Below are 7462 nucleotides of genomic sequence, written 5' to 3'. Positions count from 1 at the left end.
GTGTGTGTGTGTGTGTGTGTGCAGTGTGTGTGTGTGTGTAGTGTGTGTGTGTGCAGTGAGTGTGTGTGCAGTGTGTGTGTGTGCAGTGAGTGTGTGTGTGTGTGTGTGTGTGTGTGTGTGTGTGTGCGCGGTGTGTGCGTGCACGTGGCAGAGAGGATGAGGGGCCCTGCTCTGCACCCCTCTGCATTGCGCCTGAGGAGAAGGTCACACACTGAGCTAACTCCAGCAGCCCAGATCCTCCCGCTTAGGACCCTGTGGAACAGGAGCTGTGGGTGCGCACAGCCAGGCCTGACATGTTACCTGGGTGGGGGGGACTAGAACTCAAGTCCGCATGCTTCTGCATCAAATGCTTCTCAGTGAGATCTTTCCAGCATGTAACACATTACTTTTACTCTTTACTTGACAATTTTCCTACTAGACAGCTGAACTGCAAAGTAGAAATTATTCAAAATCTTTACTCTTTCCCTAGAAACTATAAAATATTAAGATGAATATAACATACCTGTCTCTTGGTGTAACTGTTATCGTAATGTGATGTTCTTGTTCTAATTTTAAATCTTAGTACCCTTAGACATCTGTACAACTCTGTGTAGAATCACTAATTTCCATTTGCCTGGGCATGTGACGTTTCCTTATTCTCAGAACTTTCTCACTTCTCAAGCTGCCATCGGGGTCACTTTCTTCCTCATTGATCGGTGCTGTGGAATGCTTCCCACTAAGTTCTGGGGTGACTCTCTCTCCTCTTCAAGTGAATTTACAATTTTACAAGCCGAAACCTTTGGTGAATGGGGTCTTGCTCCCCAAAAATTCCCATAGTCCAGATGCAAGGCTTCTCCTTAAACACGATAACTCTTTAGTAACGACAGAGGCTCGGTCTGTCCCCCGTTTCCTCAGCCTCATTTCTCACCTACCCGAACACTTTCATATCTCTCCACTGAATTTGCTGCTCTTCACTATACACCTGGATGATAACAGTGCCGTCATCTGGTAACAGCCTCAATGATATGCTGGAACTGTCCTCACCCAGACAAATTAGCTCGTTACCTTTCAAATTAACTTCATTCAACTTCTAGGGAAATGGGGGAAACATAGCCGTATTCTTTGCTAGAATGTAGCAGGAATGACATCAGTCACATGTCTTGATACTGACAGCCTCATTACTGTCTGAAACCTAACGCGCGTGTGCCAATGTTCAGTTGGGCTTCCCTCACACCATTTAGCTCGGAATCTTCTGCCTAGGGAATGGTGCCCCCAAAATAGGTAGTTCCTTGACTCCAACCAATGCAATCAAGATGACCCCCACAAAGAAGGGCAGTAGTCTGTCTCCTGGATGGTTATAGCTTCTGCATTGGCAACACTAGCTACCACAGCAGCGTCCTTACAAGGCTTTACAAGACTTTACAAGTTCATGGGGAGGGTAGGCGACCAAATGTCTTTAGAATTTTTCCCCCTTTTCATTGCAGTTACCTTTGGAGAAAAGACAGCTTCATTGCTTTGCAGCCAATCTGTGCTTCAAAACAAGGCTTTATTTCCAGACAGTGTGCTATACGATTCATTATTTTCAGAGGGAAGTTATCTAAATAATTTAGCTTGCCAATATTGGCAACGAGAAGACACGTTTGGAATTTCTAAGATAAACATTTCACAATTAAAAACAATAGCATCCTGTCACATACAGATAACCAGCCCAGCAAACCACATCTTACAGACACTCTGTTTCCCTCCAGAAAAAACCGTAGGATGCCGTCATGGAGAGTTAGCCTGAGGACTGTATTAGACAGCACACAAAACGGCTAAGTGCCACAGGTAGTCAAGGAAGCTTTTCATAGGTCTGAAGCCCAAGAAAAGCCTGAACGTGTAAGTTTTCACACAGAGCCTGTGCTGGAGATAATCCCCCCAATGTTATAAAAAGGACTTGCCACATGGCTGAAAGAATTGGCCTTTGGTATATTTCAGTCACAGAAGATCAAGATGAGCCCTCTCAGCGCTCACAGAATGGCAGGCCTGGAGGGAGAGTCGAGCTGAAGTGATTAGGGGATTAAAATAAATGCTTCCCTAGAGATTGCTATTCAAGTACCCACTTAATTTAATGCTACAGAAGGCTAATGCACAGCCCAGGGGAAAGCAGGTGCTCTCAGCTGGTTTTGAGCCAGCAGGATTATGATAAAAGGTGATGGTGCCATTTGGGCAATTCTGGCCTGTTTGAGAATGTGAAACAAGGTACTGTAGGTGTACGCTGAGACTCTCAGAAGAAAAGAACAAAACAAAACAAGATGGCATCAGAGACCAAAGGGAGCTGCTTAGCTCATCAACTTCTCCCTCGAAAACTTTGGATTTCATGCTTCTTCTGACCTTGGCTACATTTGCACCACTGTGACCACAACAGCTGTTAAAACAAAAACAAACAAACAAACAAACAAACAAAATAACCCTTCAAGTTGGAAAGGTTACTCTGGTTCAGGATTTCACATGATTTCATTTAAGGTTGCCTGGTCCATGTGCTTGAGCAGTGTGTACGTGGGGGTGGGGGCAAGTCATGACAAAGGACAGCGGCTCACATCACAGCCAAGAATGAGGCCAGAACAGGCACACCATAGCTCACAAAGGCCCATCCAGACCTGCCTGACATCTAAGACATCTTCCTAATAATCCCAAAGAGCTCTGCTCTTCTGGGAACAATATATCAAAACATGAGTCTGGAGAGGGCATTCATATGCAGTGTTACTGTTTACCCTCCGTCCACAGCTCTTTCCCGGTCATGAGGAAAAGACCTGTCCTTGCTCACGCTGAGCTCTCAGAGGACTGGTCCTGTCATTAGGGATTAGCTTGAGAACAGGTAAGTGAACTGTGGGGTTGCCTCACCTCTATTGGGTCCCTATTCTCCACATTCATCTCCCCATTTCTGAATGTGGTCCTTACCTACAAATATATCACAACCCTCAGAATTTGGTTCTAGAAACTTGCCCTTCCAGACTCTTGTCCAACAACTAAAGGCTATACTGTTTCTGTCACACACCGGACCATCGGCCTGTTCTAGTTTTCAGTGGTACAGGATGTCTTGATTGATTTAAAATTAATTTATTCTGGTGTCCACACCAGACCTTATAGCAACAGTGTTTAGGGCAATGATATAAAACTGGGTGGTTTTTCAATGACCACCATCTTCACCTAGGACACTTAGCAAATTTCCAGAGATGTTTGCTTGCTGCTTCTGCTTACTCAGCATGAGCTGATGGGCTGGGAATGCTGAAAAAACAATTTGCAATGCACAGAACAATCTCTGACAACAATGATTTGCAGTGCACAGAACAATCTCTGACAACAATGATTTGCAATGCACAGAACAATCTCACAACAGTGAATGACCTGGCCCTGGCTGTTGTGGTCTCAGTGTTGAGACTTTAACAGTTGACAATGAAGGCTAACTGCTATGACCGATAGAACTCACAGAGCCTAGTTACTGTTGCTACTGTGATTATAAATGTTTACATTCTTGCCTATGAAATGGTTCTCGTTCATCCATCCATCTATTCAACTTATTCTCTAAGTTCATTGAGGTAACTTCTAAACCTACGCTAAACTGAACCCCCTCCCAAGCACAAAGCTTTCTTTTCTAGCCTTAGTTATTGTAAGCCTGTTAGTCTTCTCTTTTGGGGAAATGATGTCAGAATTTTCCAGATGCGTGGCTTTAGACATTTTTCTCTTTTAACTCCTGGAACTTACCCACTGCTAAGACCTCTTTCAACTTCTTGACTGCACTCATATATCCGTATCTTTATTGTCATTCCTGACCACACTCAAATGACCATTTTCTCTCTCTTGAGTGGCTACAGTAGCCTAAGTGGCCTGCTTGATTTTTCTGTCATTCATGCCAATCAGCCAGCAACCAGAGATATTTTTTAAAATGTAAGATAGATTCCAATTCTTTGCCCAAAACATCCTATCATCAATACCTTGTAAAAGAAAAACATCCAACGTCCTTTTACATCACATGATTTATGTTCTACTTGGCATGTCTGCCTTGTCATCTTCATTCTGTGTCCTTTCCTCCTTGCCAACCTTCTCCAGTCACCCCCCTTTAAGTCCTTGGTCACAGCAACCCTTTTCCTTATACATGCCTTAGTTTCTAGGATGTTTGTTCTCCTACCTGTTCCTTCTGTTCGCACCAGATTCTTCAGAAGTTCTTGAAGCATCCTTAGAGAAGCATTTTCTCAACACCCAGTGGGAGCTCATCTCCTGCTGTGCCTTGGATGCAGCATAAATGTGTCCCCCTACCCCGAGGGCTGTGTGGCGGCCTTAGTCTTCAGTGCAGTGATTTTAAAAGATGCCAGAATTTTAGAAGATGGAACCCAGAGGGAGATCACTAAGGGAACGGCTCTCAGCAAGGAGTAGCTAGCTCCTGTGCACACCCCCCCCCAGTCAGTTATCAAAAGAGTGGGTTCTTACAAAGCTTCTTAACTTGGAAATCATCCTTCCACACCCATCCCCACCATTGTAATGCCATGTAAACTTCGCCAGAGCCAAATCATGCCCTTGAGCCCAAAAAACTAAGAGCTAAACAAAGCCTTCATTTCTACAAAGTAACCAGCCTTAGGTTCTTCATTATAAGAACAGTAAATACACTCATACTTGCTGCCCTTGATTTGCCCCAGACCCTGTTCTCCTCTGCACTGGCACCATTGCGCTCTCCCGATCTATAACTGTACTTTTATTTGTTGACTTGGCTATAATCAACCTCCCTTTTAATAGACTGAAAATGCCAGGGAGAGTTACCCAGCATGCATCTTTCTTGCCTCACAACATACCGAGCACACAGTCGCTGACTGGGGAGTGAAGCCCACAGATTCAGTGAGTGACAGAGCAGATAGAAGGGTAATCGTAATGTCTGCCTGATATCTTGACCCATTGTTTTGTTCTGATTCATACTCAGTAGTTCCTTGGAGGCATTTGAGGCTCTGTGAGCAGCCATGGGGCACCAATTTCCTCCTGGCATTGCCTGCTTGTCCAGTTTCCTCACAGGAGGCCTGTGTTGGAAATTCTGAGTTCTAGAATGCCTCCTGGCATTTTCTGCTCACTGAGTCCATCCGTTCCCATTTATTTCAGAGGGCAAAAGATATAAATTGCAAAAGGCCTTCTTGTAAGTTTTTGTAGGAGGGCAAATTCATAAGCAGGGATTCTTCGTGCGACCACCGATGAGGTTGTCTTGGTAGCACAATTCAAATCACTCTGGCTGGACAGGTGTGGTGGAACAGGGGGTTCGTGCAGCTTCCAAGCCTGGATATGGCTTGGATGGATGGACAGAGAAAGTCTGGGTTTCTGACATAGCATAGAGAGACAAAGTAGAGGACACAGATTTTATTCATCTTAGCATCTAATAGTAAAGCTTTGAACAGGTTTGGGCATGAACTGCAGTCAGCATGAACCAGGTGGGGTGTCTACTCCTTGGAGATGTGTCTTATAAAAATGGCGTTCCCAGAGCATTAGGAAACATCAGAGACCCGTAAGAGTAACCGTCTCCGAATCCTAGGGGTAGAAAGGAAGGACTCATATGAGAAAACACATGTTTGGGAATCAGAAAAACCTTTGTCAGAGTCTTGGTCCTTCCCCTTCCTGGACCTGGACACACATGACTGGACACGAGTCTCCTTTGAGCTTCAGTCTTCTTAGCTAGAAGGTAGGGCGAGCACCTCGACCACAGAGAATGTGACAATGTTTGGGTTTAAGTCGTGGGAAGCAGCGCTCACAGCCTAAGTCTGGCACTCGGAGGGCCCGCTTCCACTGACAGCACCTTATACACAGGGCTCTAGAGAGAGCATTGGGATAAACTTACGACGGTGGCTAGAGCCGGGCCCTTGGAAACGAAAGGGTGATGGGATGTGTGGTCCTTTTCATTGGCATTGGCTAAGATGTACCAATACTCTCCCATCTCCTCCCATACACAGAGACATACCATGAAGTTCACCTCCTGTCCTGTTGGCCTGGGAAGTTGGACCAGCTTCTAGTAAATATTTATATTGGGATATTTGGAGACTGTACAAAATGTGCAGATATTTTCATCCTTTCTTTCACGGTTTGCACAGTGGCCACCTGCCACCTCTATGTCTTGAAGACGAAAGGCAATTTTTAAAGAAAATGGGTTGGAATGAGAGGCTAGAATCCATGCATTATACAAAAGCTCGGTGCTGAGCTAACAGAAATGCAGGCTGCAGAACCTGGGAGAGTAAGAGCCAGGCGGGTGGAAGACATGCTGGGCAGTGTCCTAAGCTTTCCACAGCCATTATCTTGAAATGTCCCCTTAAAAATCCAGTGAGGAGAGAATGCTCACTTCACACTAAACATAGGGAAACAGAAGCGAGTAACAGCTGTGGATCACCAGTGCATGGGAGATTATTAAATGTAGATTATTCTCCACACATGAGGAGTAGAGTCATTGAGAGTCAGAATATAAAGAAAATTAAACATTTGTGCTATGTTATTTTAATCAAATTCTGCTTTAATGAAAGTGCACAGAACCTCCATTACTGAGAAAGAAGGGAAGATTTCGGTCAGCCTATTGCCTGGTGCAGAACAACCATGCCTCATGTTTCATCCTCCTGTGGCTACATCTCATAGAGGTTTTCCTATTTCTCAGCTCTGCTCATCCAAGCTCACCTGCTAACTGTGAGGACACAGATATGCCTGAGCTCCTGAGTCACCCTATAGAAGAAAGTGGCTGGACTTGATCCAGCTGAATTTTGTACATAAACTAAAGATCTTCCCAGGCCACGTGTGCAATGGAAATCACACGCGGGCCTCAAACCTGAGTCAGACTGGCCTGTGCTCCTGGTCACTCTGGAGTGTTTCCTTTTCAGATCGTGACCCAGGCTGGGTGAACATGGGGTCGGATGAATATTCAGAGCACAGGGCACATGAAGTATGGAGAAAGAAAAATGGGAGTGAAGTTGGTAGGAGGCTGCACAGAACCTAAAATGTTCTGTTCAGAACTGGTGTTTTACTCCAACGGTCAAAAAGAGACCCTGAAGATATTTAAATAGGACAGACTTGAACAGATTATATATGGGGACCTTCAAAGGAAAGAAACCATGAATTTGGAGCAAGGGAGAAAGGCTCAGAAGTCAAAGGGTGCTTGAAGATAGAGGGCTTTAAAATGTCTTGTTAATTTTGAGAGTAAAGGCAGAGCAGCACAGTGGAGATAGAAAAAAAATTCAGAGTGAACTTGGAGCAGATTGCATCTTTCTTTTTCTTTGGACTCTGTACCCTCGCTCTTCCATGCACTCGTCTGTAAGGCACAGGGTGAGTTGGAGGCTTCATTTGGGCCACATGTTAAAGGCAGCTTGGGGGCAGCTTCAGGTACTTCACGGATCCCAGCATCTCAGTTTCCTTTCCATTGCTATGAGAAAGACAACATAAGGGAACAAAGGTACAGTCTGTTGTCTCATGGTTGTCAGGGTGGCAGGAGTTT

Source organism: Psammomys obesus, unplaced genomic scaffold, assembly GCF_907164565.1.
Source record: "Psammomys obesus unplaced genomic scaffold, mPsaObe1.curated_primary_1811, whole genome shotgun sequence".
NCBI lineage: Eukaryota > Metazoa > Chordata > Mammalia > Rodentia > Muridae > Psammomys > Psammomys obesus.
This window is presented reverse-complemented; position numbering follows the sequence as displayed.